Raw genomic sequence first — 16543 nt, forward strand, 5'->3', positions numbered from 1 at the left:
GCTAAAAGTCCCACTCCATTAGTGGACAGTGTGGGTGCAGCTGGATCTTAAACAGATTCTGTGGAGGAGACAATTCCAGGAAGCACAGGCTAATTTCTCACTGTATCAACTGTGATATCCATACATGTTAATGAATGTTCCAACAGAAAGGATAGAGAATGTATAGAGAAAACAATTTTTTTTGTTTGTAGGTTTTTTAAAATTAAGCTTTTTGTTTTAACTATAGATATACATGCAGTTGTTGATAAGCCTATCTTTTAATTACTGTGGTAAAATATACACAACATATAATTTACCATTTAACCATTTTCAGTTCAGCGGCATTAAGGTACATTCACATTGTTGTGTTGTTTCTGCAGTGTGGTGGTTACCACATTCACCTGACACACTGCTGTGCAACCATCACCACCATCTATCTCCAGAACTTTATCATCTTCCCAAACTGAAACTCTACACCCGTTAAATAATAACTCCCCACCTCCTCCCTCTCCGCAGCTCCAGGCAACCACCATTCTCTATGAATCTGACTATTCTTGGCACATCATATTGGTAGAATCATAAAATATTCGTCCTTTTGTGTCTGGCTTATTATCACTTCGCATAATGTCCCCAAGGTTCACCCATGTTGTGGCATGGGTCAGAACTTCCTTTTTAAGGCTGAATAATATTCAACTGTATGCATATACCCCATCGTGTTTATCCATTCATCTGTCAATGAACATTTGAGCTGTTCCTCCGTGTGGCTATTGTGAACAATGTAGCTATGAACACTGGTGTACAAATATCTGTTTGAATCCGTGCTTTTAATTCCTTTGGGTACACACCCAGAGGTGGAATTGCTGGATCATAGGGTAATCCTATGTTCAATTTTTGAGGAGCTGCCATATCACTTTCCACAGTATGCACCATTTCACATTTCGGCAATGCACAAGGATTCCAATTTCTCCACATCCTCCCTAATGCTTCTTATTTTCTGTTTTGTTTTGGTAATAGTCATCCTAATGGGTGTGAAGTCGTATATCACTGTGATTATGATTTTATATACCTATTTTTAAATCATTAAAATGATTGGAAAATAAAATCAAGTAATACAGGATTTCTAAACTGACAGAGTTTAGGTTGAAGACAGACATCAGAAATATCTACAAAGCCCATTAAGCTGGGCCACGAGGTAAGAATGTCTTTTTTAGTTTCCCATAGTGAAACTCTGTTTATTATTGATAGTACGTCTTACACTTCTCTGAACTATGAAATTACTACTACAGTTTTTATCAAATGCATTTGCAAAGTGAAAATGTAACAGAAAAAAAAAACAAAATTAAACAGACATCATCCATGCTTTTTTTAAGAACTTGCAGATAAAACCCATTAATGTTATAATTATTCATAGTATATAATGTCCATAAAGTCTTAAATATTACAAAACGCAAAAAGGCACATGTGGAAAGGAAAATGTTTACACATAAATAAAATACAGATTATTTTCAGTTAAATGATACCAACAGTCCCAAATGGAATGGGAAAGGTTTGTTTTGTTTTTTAAAAAAAGGAAGAATTCACACCTGTTACTTCATTAGGATGTCTTTGAGGAGGCGGCTGAACTTTAGGAAGTTCTTGAGAAAAAGGGTAATTAACACTGATTGGGAGAGGTCTCTTATGGGATGCGAATGCACAAGGCCTGTGAAGGGGCCAGCATTCATTATGACCAACAATCATAGAAGGTGGGCTGCTCTGGAAGAACCCCAGCTCCCGGCTTGCACAGCTAGGTAGGTGCTGTTCTCTGGGACAGGGTGCACTGGGGAGGAAGAGGTTGGTAAAAGATCGCAGGCCTGACTCTGGACATTTTCTGTCTTGAAATGTCCCAGTGGATGCCACATAAGTACTGAACATGCAGGTCTGAAGCTCCAAGAAAACAGCACTGGGGTGCCAGTTTGAGAGTCTGTGATAGGCAGACAGAGCAAAGCCAGGGACAAAGGACCCGGGGGAGGCTTCAGAACTAAGAAAGGGAGGGGCTGGGCCTGAGACTGGAGGGCCCCTTCCATTTTAAGGCCTGGAGACAGGATGAAGGGGTAACAAAGAAGAGTGGGGAGTAAAACCCGGTATGTGGTGCTCGTTTGAGTCTTGTAATAGTTTGGAAAAGAACTTCTAAGGCAAAGCTGTTTGCAAGTGCCTAAACTAGGCTTACAACATCATACGGGGCATTTGAGAAGGAAACTGAAGTGGCCTCTTGCACAATAAAACATTAAATTGGAGGAGTAAGGACTCTAGAGGCAGTGACTGTGCAGGTGGAGGAGGAGGAGAAGCAGCAGTCATGGGGGATTCAGCAAGGAGGAAGCCAGGGAGAGAAGGGCTAGGGAGTAAGGGTAGAGGGACAAAAGGAGTGGGGAGGGAAGACAGGGCGGAAGAGGGGGACGGAGGAACAATCCTTAATGGAAGCAAAACTCTGGGCAAATTAAGGATAAAAAGACCATCAGCGAGCAGCACAGGGTCATGAGCAGTGTAGGGTCATAAGCCATGAGCAGCACAGGGTCACAAACCATGAGCAGCGCAGGGTCACGAGCAGTGTAGGGTCATGAGCCATGAGCAGCGCAGGGTCACAAGCACCGTAGGGTCATGGGCCATGAGCAGTGCAGGGTCACGAGCAGTGCAGGGTCATGGGCCATGAGCAGCAGAGGATCACGAGCACCGTAGGGTCATGGGCCATGAGCAGCGCAGGGTCACGAACAGTGTAGGGTCATGGGCCATGAGCAGCGCAAGGCCACGAGCAGTGTAGGGTCATGAGCCATGAGCAGTGCAGAGTCATGAGCAGTGTAGGGTCATGGGCCATGAGCAGTGCAGGGTCACGAGCAGTGTAGGGTCATGGGCCATGAGCAGTGCAGGGTCATGAGCAGTGTAGGGTCACGAACCATGAGCAGCACAGGGTCGCATACAGCATAGGGTCACACGGCTTGACCAGCGACTCTGCAGAGTCCCCCACCCCTCATCCCTAAACCACAGACAGAGTGAGAGGGTCTAATGCTCCCCAAAGCAACCAGAAGCTTCCTTGTGGCTTATTTTGCCAGGTGCAGCTGTGAAGCCCCTGAGAAACTGGTGGGGTGGGGAGGGGCAGGTCAGACTCTTCTCTGCCTCTTCGAGAGAAGGGGTTTGGCATGATGAGGGGTGGGAGGGGGAAGGAGTTGGCACCCAACTGTTTGCTGAATGAAAACATCCATGACTAATGGTTTCTTGCTTAAAAAGATTATTGTTCTGTGTTCAGATTACTTTTCTGTGTTCAGTGCTTTACTAATGAAACAGCAGTTTTTTAAATCTTAAAAACTTGGATTTTTAAGGCTTACTTATCAGATGTTCCTTAGAATGGATCAGGGCACTGTACTGAAGACAAAGTAAAAATCCTGGCCGGGCGCGGTGGCTCACGCTTGTAATCCCAGCACTTTGGGAGGCCGAGGCGGGCGGATCACGAGGTCAGGAGCTCGAGACCACGGTGAAACCCTGTCTCTACGAAAAATACAAAAAATTAGCCGGGCGTGGTGGCGGACGCCTGTAGTCCCAGCTACTCGGAGAGGCTGAGGCAGGAGAATGGCGTGAACCCGAGAGGCGGAGCTTGCAGTGAGCCGAGATTGCGCCACTGCACTCCAGCCTGGGCGACAGAGCGAGACTCCGTCTCAAAAAAAAAAAAAAAAAAAAAAAAAAAAAAAAAATCCTAAAATGAAAGTACGGTTGACCCCTGAACAACACAGGTTCAAGCTGTGTGGATCCACTAATACGCAGATTTTTTCGGTAACAGTTACACTGAATGCACCTGCCTCTCCTGCCTCCCTTCCACCTTCTCCACCTCTTTCGCCTCCACAGCCCCAGAGGCAGCAAGATCAACCCCTCCTCTCCTCCTCAGCCTACTCAACGCGAAAATGACCAGGATGACAACCTTTATGATGATCCACTTCCACTTAATGAATGGGAAATATATTTTCTTGGCCAGGTGCGGCGGCTCAAGCCTGTAATCCCAGCACATCAGGAGGCCAAGGTGGGCAGATAATGAGGTCAGGAGATCGAGACCATCCTGGCCAACATGGTGAAACCCCGTCTCTACTAAAAATACAAAAATTAGCTAGGCATGGTGTGCACGCCTGTGGTCCCAGCTACTTGGGAGGCTGAGGCAGGAGAACTGCTTGAACCCGGGAGGCAGAGGCTGCAGTGAGCCAAGATTGCGAAACTGCACTCCAGCCAGGGTGACACAGTGAGACTCCATCTCATAAAATATATATATACATATATATATTTATTTATATATATTTATATATATGTATATATATTTGTCCTTATTTTCTTAACATTTCTTTTCTCTGGCTTACTTCATTGTAAGAATACAGTATAGCATACATATAACATGCAAAATAAATAATAACCAAATGTTTATGTTGCAGGTAAGGCTTTCAGTCAACAGTAGGCTATTAAGTTTCAAGGGGTCAAAAGTTACATGTGGATTTTCAACTGTGCAGGGTTCCATGCCTCTAACCCTGGAGTTGTTCATGGGTCAAGTGGAATAACATGTTTCAAATCCCAGACGCAAATAGCCAATAAGCTGTAGTAAGAGGTTCTAAGTATACTGATAATAAAATGGAAAACCATTATAGGCAAAGTCCACCTTGACCTTCCCAAATTAGTTGGGTGACCCTCTGCTTGCTCCCAGTGCTGCATTTATCTCAGCGTAGTGTAAGGGCCTCTTCCCTGGATAGGAAGCCTGGATAAACCCTCATCTCATCCCCAGTATGCGCGGCATCTAGCCCAGGGGCCGGCAGAGCGTGCTCCCTGAATGCTTCATGGACACATGGGGTCCTGCAGGGACGACAAGGGGCCGCATCCACACAGGGCTCCGGCAGGCTCCTGAAAGAGCTATGGAAGGGCAGATTTCCAGCCCAACGGAAGTCGGCGGGACTACATACGAGTGATTCACTAGTAAAACGACCACAAATAATGGCATTCAGGAAAGAGAACCGCATCAACAAGGCGTAGTGAATTAACGAAAACTGAGTCCTTGGCTTGTGAGACAGGAGCAGTGGTGAACAACAAAGTTCAGAGGAGGCAGCTATAGGCACACGGGAAGCCAAAGAGATCTTCAAATAAGGCCCAGGAAGTCATGAAGCACACGGCATTGTAACTGCACTGGAAAGGCCTTTGTAGGGGTTTGCAAGTGTCCTTCACTCAACAATAGCATTTGAGTGTGACAACTGTTGGTGGAAAAAAGAAAGTCACTCAAGAGAGCTGAATAACCTTATCAATTTTTGGAGATTTTCATTTTTAACGGCATTTATTATATTAAGTTTGAACAGAAAGAATAAGCTAATGTTTTAGATCATAATTGTTCTCTGTGTGAACATCATAACTCTTCAGATAAAGATCTAGGTGAGGCTCCGTGGAATTCGAGCTGGCACTGACCTTAAGGCCCCAGGCTGCATATTTTACAAAGGCTGATGACAAACTCCTCTCGCTCTCCAACAAACAGACAACCAGAAAATGTGTAATACCACTGTGCTGAGAGCAGAAAACGGGGACTGGACCTAAGCAAACCTCCAGATCGTTAAAGCAGCAGAAAAAGAAGACTGTGACTCAATCTTCACCCAGATCCCGGAGATTCCACTCCTTTACAGACATGAGGCGCTCGAACCTCCCAAGCTCTTCACAGAGGTCAGTGCCCACTGGCTCAGTACAAAAAGCTGACTACATTTTCTTCTGACTTTGTAACTTACCTTAGTTGATGAATATTAATAACTCTACTAGTAATATTTAAGAGAATACTTAATGTTTGGGAAAAAAACAAACAGTCATGAACCAGGTGTGATATTCCATTACGGCTAACTGAAGCAATCAGACAACACAATGCATCCTGTAACAGAGGGAAAGCAGTTGCTACATTGGGGAGATAAGGCATTCATGGTAAGCTCGACTTAAAAATATGTAATTTAGCAAAACTTGCCAATAAAACTATAGTCAAGGGTCAGCTGCAACTTCTTTAGTAAACTTCCACTTGGATATTTTAACTCTCTGCCAAGTAAAATAATACACGGTTGATTTTTCTAAACAATATCCCACGACCATTGCTAACAGGTCACTCTTAATTAAGTTTTCAGATTTAATTCATGAGAATGACTATCCTAAGAAGTCTCTCTTGAAACCACAGGTTAATGAGCAACTATGGAGCTGCAAAGAGGCATCAGCTGACTGCACATCACAAAGCTGTTCAGAGGCATTTGGAGGGCATCAAACAAAACTTGCGGAATTGAGGATATATGCAAATGAGATCCCAATGATGCTGAAATTATTCCAATCCGATTTTAAAGAGTAATACTAGGCCAGTTAATTGTCTGAATCTGTACCAGATATAATTTCCTTCTGGACTTTAATCCTGCCATCTTTCAGCTGTTTGGTTTGGATGATTAGAGCATGTTCCAACACGGCTGAGGTTGAAATCATACCAGTGAAGACTGTGAAGTGAGTTGGTAGCTTCATTCCATTCTTAATTATACCCTAATTCCAGAGTGCCATCTCATAAACATACTATTTTGGGGGAATGGGGGTAACTACCTAAACTCCCTGTATTCAGCAATGCTCCATAAATTACCACTTTTGTGGCCAACAAAAATTATTTTAAAGGAGTAATTATTATTTTCTGTTTATAAAATTTCTGCCAGTTTCACATTTGGATTCTTTTTGTACCTGATGCTGGAAGATTTTCCAATAGCCTGGAATATACATTTATATTATGAATATAAGTTAATAAATTAATATAAAGTATAATCTTTACCCTAAACTACAGCAATAACCTCCTTGCTGGTACCCCTGGAGAGATCTTAATACAAATCTTACATGATTCTGTTGGTATCCTGTGGATATGTGTTATAGTGTGTCCCCTCTTCCAAAATGCGTTGTTGAAGTCCTAACCCCAAGTGCCTCAGAATAAGGCCTTATTTGGAGACAAGGCCTTTACAGAGGTAGTGGAGTTAAAATGAGGTCATTAGGGCAGGACCTAATACAATATGATTGGGGCCCTTACATTAAGGGGAAACTTGGAGACAGACATGCACACAGGAGAACGTTGCGTGAGCATGAGGCTGGGCACCCACACATTGTAGTATGTCAGAGAGAGGCCTGGAACAGAACCTTCCCCCACAGCCCTTGGAACTAACCCGGCCAGTGCCTTAATTTCAGATTTCTGGCCTCCAGGACTGGGAGACAATGAAGTTCTGGTGTTGAAGACACCCAGTGTGCAGTACAATGTTCTGGCAGCCCCAGGGAATTAACAAAATATCTGTCTAAAGACCTTGATGGCTCCCTCCCACCTGAAGCAAGGCTGGCGATCCACAGGCTGGGAGTAGCTCACAGACAGATTTCGTTTGGCTTGGAGATTCTTTTAAAAATCCCAGCTAACAACAGGGAACATTCAAACATAAGTCTGGGTTTCTTTGAACACTGGAAGGCCCCAGCCCCTCATTTCTACATGGCAAGGATTAGTCATGTTGTGATTTTCAAATGTTACTGAGTGTACATGCATGCACACATGAACACAAGCTTGCTTAGCATTTGCCATCAGTAACAACCCCCTCTGCCCTCTAAAAGGAGGCCTTTGCAGCCCAGGAAATGATCCTGATCATCTACCTAAAAATGTATATACGCAGAAAAGAAAGAACAAAACAGCACAGTGTGCAGCAAAGAGTGAACACAACAAGCCTGAGACTGCCAAACCTTGGGTGCTGTCTCTAATGGGCTTTGCTGGTGGACAACATCTTAGAAGTATAGTCATACGTCATTTAACAATGGGTACATTCTGAAAAATGCTTCATTAGGCAATTCGATCCTTGTGGGAATACCATAGAGTGCACTTACACAAAAGCAGGTGTTACGGCCTACTACAAACCTAGGCTGTGTGGTATGACCTATTGCTCCAAGGCTGCAAACCTGTACAGCATGTGACTGTACTGAATACTGTTGGTAATTGGAACACAATGATGAGTATTTGTGTATCTAAATATATCTAAACAAAGAAAAAGTACCATAAAAATATAGTATTGAAGATAAAAATGGTCCACCTGTACAGGGCACTTACAGTAAATGGAGCTTGCAGGACTGGAAGTTGCTCTGGATGAGTGACTGGTGAGTGAATGTGAATCGTAGGGCATTACTCTACACTACTGTGGACTTGATAAATGCTGTACATTTAGGCTCTATTAAATTTATGAAAAAGATTTTCTGTAATAATAAATTAACCTTAGCTTACTGTAACTTTAAAAATTTTTTAAACTTTGGACTCTTTTGTAGTAACACTTAGATAAAAACATACATTATATAGCTGTACAAAAATATTTTCTCTCTTTATATCCTTATTCTACAAGCTATTTTATATTTAAGTTAGTTTTTAATTTCTAAACTTTTTTGTTAAAAACTAAGACATCAACACACATTAGCCTAGACCTACACAGACTGAGGATGATCAATATCGCTGTTTTCCACCTCCACTTCTTGCCCCACTGCCAGGTCTCCAGAGGCAATAATACACACAAAGCAGTGGTCTCTTGCCTGCTTCCAGAACACCTCCTGAAGGACCTGCCTAAGGCTGTTTCACAGTTAACTTCTTTTTTTTTTTTTAAGTAAGTAGAAGGAGTACCTTCTAAAGAATAAAAAGTATAGTATAGTAAACACATAAAACAGTAACAGGGTCGTTTATTATCAAGTATTATATGTACCATGCACATACTAGACTTTTACATGTCTGACAGCACAGGTTTGCTTATATCAGCATCACCACAAACACCTGAAACCTAGGATACACTAGGATGTTACGACGTCACTAAGCGACAGGAATTTCTGAGCTCCACTATAATCTTCTGGACAAATGTCATATATGTGGTCCGTCGTTGACTGAAACACCATTATGTGGCACATGGCCGTATTGTTACAACTCATTGCCGGGGGATCAACTGTGTCCTGTATGACTCCACTGGGAGAGGACTCTTTTTCCTTCAGACTTCACCCCATGGGCCCTTCCCTTTTTGCTGATTTTGCATTGTACCCTGAGATTGTAGTATGTCATAGCTGTAGAACTATATGCTGGGTCCTGTGAGTCCTTTTAGTGAATAATCAAACCTGAGGTGGTCTCGGGGACTCCCAACACACAGAGTATTACAAATGGCAGGCTGCACCCAATTAGTGGGGTTTTAAACAAATATACAAGATTATGAACAGCATTCTTTACTGAAATTTTTTAAAAAATGAAACAGATGGAAAAGAGTAGATCTAACAAGTTGAGGTATCTGTTTATGAAATCTTGGGCAGTGGTGTGCGCTAAGATGAACATAATTTGTATTGCACTTGCCTTTAACTTTACTGAATTTGCATAAGCATGGCAACTCTTAGACTCCCTCTCACTAAGTTTAGATAACTAGTGACTTGACCACCACTTATTATTTGCTAGCAATTGGAGGAACAACTGAATATGTCTGGACTCATCACTGAATAGATGCCACCTGAATAACAGCTTTTGAATTCCTCAGAATCTATTAAAAGTGACCCATAAAGGAAGTCTTTCAGGGTCAGACTCAATTGATTCCACAGTCACTTCACCATCAGAGCACCAGACTCTGAGAAGGGATTTGGAGGCTGCAGTTCAGGGGTTGAATGGCAGGCATCGGACAGCTGTGCAGCAATGGCTGGGCCCTGCCAAGGCCTTCCCCAGGCTGAGACCCAACCCCACTTGGCATAACCAGTGGTCCTGACAGGCTGATATAACAAGCACTCTTCTCAGAATGCATCACGTAGGCAGGTGGAACACAACTGCCTGCATAAGTGTGGGCTGCACAGAGTGACCTCATTCCAAGGATACACAGTACAGAAAGTGGAGAAAAAGAGTGACTACAAAGCAGAGAAACCTGACAAACACAACCTCAGCCAGGGATCAAGGTTATCATCAATAGTCATGAGTCATGTTGATCAAATGTACCTTTGATGTGATGTGATAAGAATGGTGCTTTACCTTTGTTATTTTCCTCCAAAAAAACATATAATCCCAGTCTAATCATGACAAAAACATCAGACAAATCCCAAGTTAGGGACATTCTACAAAAAAACTAACCAGCACTCCTCAAAACTGTCAAGATCGTCAAAAACAAGGAAAGCCTGAGAAACTATCACAGCCAAGAGGAGACTAGGGAGACATGGCAACTAGATACAATATGGTGTCCTGGATGGGATCCTAAAGAAGAAAAGGGATGCTGGGTAACAACAACTAAATACAATACGGTGTCCTGGATGGGATCCTAAAGAAGAAAAGGGATGCTGGGTAATGACAACTAGATACAAGATGCTGTCCTGGATGGGATCCTAAAGAAGAAAAGGGATGCTGGGTAAAAACTAAGTAAACTGGAGTAAAAATGAACTTCAGTTAATAATAATATATGGGCAGGTATGGTGGTTCACACCTGTAATTCTAGCACTCCAGGAGGCCAAGGAGGAAGAGTCACTTGAGGACAGGTGTTCAAAGCTGGCCTGGGCAACACAGCAAGACCCAGTATCTACAAAATATTTTTAAAAATTAAGCAAGTATGAAGGTGCACAGCTGTAGTTCCAGCTACTCAGGAGGCCGCAGGGACAGGATCACTTGAGCACAGGAGTTTGAGGCTGCAGAGAGCCATGAATGGTGCCAATGCACTTTAGCCAGGGCAACAGAATGAGATCCGTCTCAAAACTAATAGTTAGAATAATAATATAACAGCATCAGTTCATTAAGTGTAACAAATAGATCACACTAAGATACTAAATTATGTACATTATATCATATAATTTTATAATATTATAGATGTTAAAAATAAACTGGATGTGGGATTTATAGGAACTCTGCTTTCTTCACAATTTTTATGTAAATCTAAAAGTAATTTAAAACAAAAGTTTATTTAAAAAATACATCTATGGAAATGAAAGTATAACCCAGCAAAACTTATGCAATGCAACTAAAGCTTAGAAATTCATAACTGTAGATGCCTGTATTAAAAAAAAATCTCAAATCAATAACCTAACCTTCCACATTAAGCAACTAGAAGAGCAAACTGAAACTAAGGTAAGTAGAAGGAAGGAAGTAATCAAGACTAAAGTGGAAAGAAATGAAATAGAAATACTAAAACAAGAGAAAAATCTATGAAACTGAAAGTTGATTCCTTGGAAAAAACAACAAAATTCAAAAACCTGAAGGTAGACCAACCAAGAAAAAGAGAGATGGCTCAAATGAGTAAAATCAGAAACAAAACAGAGGACATTATAGACTTTACAGAAATAAAAAGAATCATAAAGGAATACTTGGAACAACTGCATGACAACAAATTGGATAATGCTGATGAAATGGACAAATTCCTAGAAAAACACAAACTACTGCAACTGACTCAAGAAGAGATAACCTGAATAGACCTATAAGAAAAAAGCAGAGACTGATTAGTAAAGTAGAAACTTCCAACAGAGAAAAACCCTGACCAACATGGCTTCAGTGATAAATTCTACCAAACATTTAAATGAGAATACCAACCTTTCACAAACTCTTCAAAAAAAAAAAAAAAAAAAGAAGTAGAAGGAATATTTCTCAATTTGTTCTATGAGGCTACTATTACCCTGATACCAAAACCAAAGCTATCATAAGACCAAATTCCTTACAAATATGGATGTAATTATCAACAAAAGACTAGCAAACTGAGTCCAGCGACATATAAAAAGAATTATACACCGTGACCAACTGGGAGTTATCCCAGGAATGCGGGGTTGATTTAACATATTAATAGAACAAAAGACAAAAACTACATGATCAATCACAATAGATGCAGAAAAGCATTTAACAGAATCTAATTCCCTTTCAAAATAAAAACACTACACAAATTAAGAATAAAAGGAAACTTCCTCAATCTGATAAAGGACATCTACAAAAAACTCACAGCACACAGCACATTTAATGGAAAAGAATGGAAAGCTTCACACCTAATACCAATAACAAGACAAGGATGTGCACTCATGATACTTCTATTCAACACTTTACTAGAGGTAATAACTATGGCAACTAGGCAAGAAAACTAAATAAAAGGCATCCGTAATGAAAAGGAAGAAGTAAAACTATCTCTATTTGCAGGTGATCTTCCCATGTAACATTCTAAAGAACCTACTAAAAAAATTATTAGAATAAATGAATTCAGCAATGTGGCAGGGTACAAGATCAATCTACAAAAATAAATTGTATTTCTATAGTCTAGCAATAAACCACCAAAAATGAAATTAAGAAAACAATTCAATTTATAACGGCATGAAAAAGAGTTAAATACTTAGGAATAAATTTTCTTTTCTTTTTTGAGACGGAGTCTCACTCTGTCACCAGGCTGGAGTGCAGTGACGCAATCTTGGCTCACTGCAACCTCCGCCTCCCAAGCGATTCTCCTGCCTCAGCCTCCCAAGTAGCTGGGACTACAGGTGCATGTCACCACACCCAGCTAATTTTTGTGTTTTTAGTACAGACGGGGTTTCACCATATTGGCCAGGATGGTCTCGATCTCTTGACCTCGTGACCCACCCTCCTCAGCCTCCTAAACTGCTGGGATTACAGGTGTGAGACACCGCACCCGGCCCCTAGGAATAAATTTAACAAAAGAAGTATAAGATTTGTATATTGAAAACTATAGAAAAACATTGACAAAATGAAAGAAAATCTAAATAAATAGAAAGATATTCCATGTTAGAAGAGATTTGAATGCTTAATATTGCTAAGACTGCAATACTTCCCAAACTGATCTACATATTCAATGCAATTCCTACTAAAATCCCAAAATTTTTGAGGTGGTAGGTGCTGACAGAAATTGACAAGCTAATTCTAATGTTCATAGGGAAATGCAAGGATCATGGATGGCATGGCCAAAACAACATTGAGAGAGAAAAAGCTGGAGACTCATACTTTCTGATTTCAACTTCAAATCTATGGTAATCAAGACAGTGTAGTACTGATATAAGGATACACATATAGATCAATGGAACAAAACTGAAAACCCAGAAATAAACCTTCATGTTTATGGTCAAGTGATTTTTGACAAGGGTGACGAGACAGTTCAATGGGGAAAGGATAAAAGCACTGGGACAACTGGATATCCAAATGCACAGGAATGAATGTGGACCCCTAACTCACAAAAATTAGCTCAAAATGAATGATAGACCTAAATGTAAGAACTACATTTATAAAACTCCTAAAGGAAGATATAGGGGTAAATCATCATGACCATGGGTTATGCAATGATTCTTAGATAAGCACAAGTGACAAAAGAAATACACTGGGCTTCGTGAAAATAAAAACCTAAGTTGCAAACTGATACCATTACAAAAAAGAAATGACAAAACAGATGAGAAAATGTGTGTGAATCATATACCTGACAAAGGACTTGTATCCAGAACATATAAAGAACTCCTGTAATGCAACAACCAAAAGACAACCCGTTCTTAAAATGGGCAAAGAATGTAAATAGATACTTCTCCAAAGAAAACATACAAGTGGTCAATAAACACATGAAAAGATGCTCAACCGTCATTAATCCTCAGGGAAATGCAAATAAAACCAATGACCTAACCCTTCAAACCCACTAGAATGGCTAACATGAAAAAGAGACACTAACAAGCATTGATAAGGATGCGATGTGGAGAAACTGAAAATCTCATTATGTTGCCAAAGGAAATCTGAAATTGTGCAGTCACTTTGAAAAACAGTCAATCTGCTGTTACTCAAAACAGAGTTACCATATGACCCAGCAATTCCACTTCTAGATATATACCAAAAGAAATGAAGACATGTGCCCACATATAAACTGTATCAGTCCATTTTCATGCTGCTGATAAAGACATACCTGAGACTGGGCAATCTACGAAAGAAAGAAGGTTTAATTGAACTTACAGTTCCACATGGCTGGGGAAGCCTCACAATCATGGCAGAAGGCAAGGAGGAGCAGGTCATGTCTTACACGGATGGCAGCAGGCAGAGAGAGAATGAGAGCCAAGGGAAAGAAGTTTCCTTTTATAAAACCATCAGATCTCATAAGACTTATTCACTACCACGAGAACAGTATGGGGGAAATCAGTGCCATGATTCAATTATCCCCCACAACAATGGGATTTATGGGAGATACAATTCAAAATGAGATCTTGGTGGGGACACAGCCAAACCGTATCATTCCACCCCAGGCCCTCCCAAATCTCATGTCCTCACATTTCAAAACCAATCATGCCTTCCTAACAGTCCCTCATTTCAGCATTAACTCAAAAATCCACAGTCCAAAGTCTCATCCGAGACAAGGCAAGTTCCTTCCACCTATGAGCCTGAAAAATCAAAAGCAAGCTAGTTACTTCCTAGATACAATGGGGGTACAGGTAATGGGTAAATACAGCCATTCCAAAGGGAAAAAATTGGCCAAAACAAAGAAGTTACAGGGCCCAGGCAAGCCCGAAATCCAGCGGGGTAGTCAAATTTTAAAGATCTAAAATGATCTCCTTTGACTCCAGGTCATGCTGATCCAAAAGGTGGCTTCTGATAGTCTTGGGCAGCTCCACCCCTGTGGTTTTGCAAGGAATAGTCCCCCTCCTGGCTGCTTTCACAGGCTGGCATTGAGTGTCTGCAATTTTTCCAGGTGCACAGTGCAAGCTGCTGGTGGATCTACCATTCTGGGGTCTGGAGGATGGTGGCCCTCTTCTCACAGCTCCACTAGGCAGTGCCCCAGCAGGGACTCTGTGTGGGGGCTCTGACCTCACATTTCCCTTCCACACGGTCCTAGCAGAGGTTCTCCATGAGGGCCCTGCCCCTGAAGCAAACTTTTGCCTGGGCATCCAGGCATTTCCATACATCTTCTGAAATCTAGGCAAACCTCAATTCTTGACTTCTGGACACCCACAGACTCAATGCCACACAGAAAGTGCCAAGGCTTGGGGCTTCTACCCTCTGAAGCAACAGCCCAAGCTGTGCCTTGGCCCCTTTTAGTTATGACTGGAGTGGCTGGGATGCAGGGCACCAAGTCCCTAGGCTGCACATAGCACAGGAACCCTGGGCCCAGGCTACAAATCGCTTTTCTCCTAGACCTCCAGGCCTGTAATGGGAGGGGTTGCCCTGAAGACCTCTGACATGCCCTGGAGACATTTTCCCCATTGTCTTGGGGATTAACATTCTCTCCTGCAAATTTCTGCAGCCCGCATGAATTTCTCCTCAGAAAATGGTGTTTCTTTTCTATCAGACTGTCAGGCTGCAAATTTTGTGAACTTTCATGCTCTGCTTCCCTTATAAAACTGAATGCCTTTAACAGCACCCAAGTCACCTCTTGAATGCTTTGCTGCTTGGAAATTTCTTCCACCAGATACCCTAAATCATCTCTCTCAAGTTCAAAGTTCCACAAATCTCTACTGCAGGGACAAAATGCCACCAATTTCTTTGCTAAAACATAACAAGAGTCACCTTTGCTCCAGTTCCCAACAAGTTCCTCATCTCCATCTAAGGCCACCTCAGCCTGAACCTTATTGTCCATATTGCTATCACCACTTTGGGCAAAGCCATTCAACAAGTCTCTAGGAAGTTCCAAATTTTCCCACATTTTCCTGTGTTCTTCTGAGCCTTTCAAACTGTTCCAATCTCTGCCTGTTACCCAGTTCTAAAGTCACTTCCATATTTTTGGGTATCTTTTCAGCAGCGCCCCACTCTACTGCTACCAATTTACTGTATGAGTCCATTTTCACACTGATGATAAAGACATATCCGAGACTGGGAAAAAAAAAAAAGAGGTTTAATTGGACTTGCAATTCCGCATGGCTGGGGAGGCCTCAGAATCATGGCGGAGGGCAAAAGGGACTTCTTACATGGTGCCAGCAAGAGAAAATAAGAAGGATGCAAAAATGGGAACCCCTGATAAACCCATCAGATCTCATAACACTTATTCACAACCACAAGAACAGTATGGGGGAAACTGCTGCCATGTTTCAGTTATCTCCCACCAGGTCCCTCCCACAATAATGGGAGTTATGGGACATACAATTCAAGATGAGATTTGGGTGGGGACACAGCCAAACTACATCACAAACTTATACAAATCTTATCACAAACTTATGTTCATAGCAGCAGTATTCATAATAACCAGAAAGTAGAAACAAGTTAAATGTCCACCAACTGATGAATGAGTAAACAAAATGAAGTACAGCGACCCTCAGCATCTGTGCAACGTTGGTTCCAGGGCCCCCTGTGGATACTAAAACCTGAGGATGCTCAAGTCCCTGATATAAAATGGCAGAGCCATTTTCATATAACTTATGCACATCATCTTGTATATTTAAATCATCTCTACATGAGTTATAATACCTAATACAATGTAAATGCTAAGTAAATTGTGGTTATACTGTTTTGTTTAGGGAATAATGACAAGAAGAAAATTCCGTACATGTTCAGCACAGATGCAACCATCACAGGCCTAACCACATTTTCAATTTGCAGTTGGCTGAATCTTCAGGTGCAAAA

At 41.6% G+C, this 16543-nt stretch overlaps 1 protein-coding gene across 3 annotated transcripts in view; it reads right to left on the bottom strand.

The window, feature by feature from the left end:
- CCNY (cyclin Y) overlaps positions 1 to 16543 on the bottom strand; it is a 231046-nt gene that overhangs the window by 18972 nt on the left and 195531 nt on the right. The window lies entirely within an intron of this gene.

Source organism: Nomascus leucogenys, chromosome 18 (genome assembly GCF_006542625.1).
Source record: "Nomascus leucogenys isolate Asia chromosome 18, Asia_NLE_v1, whole genome shotgun sequence".
Lineage (NCBI taxonomy): Eukaryota > Metazoa > Chordata > Mammalia > Primates > Hylobatidae > Nomascus > Nomascus leucogenys.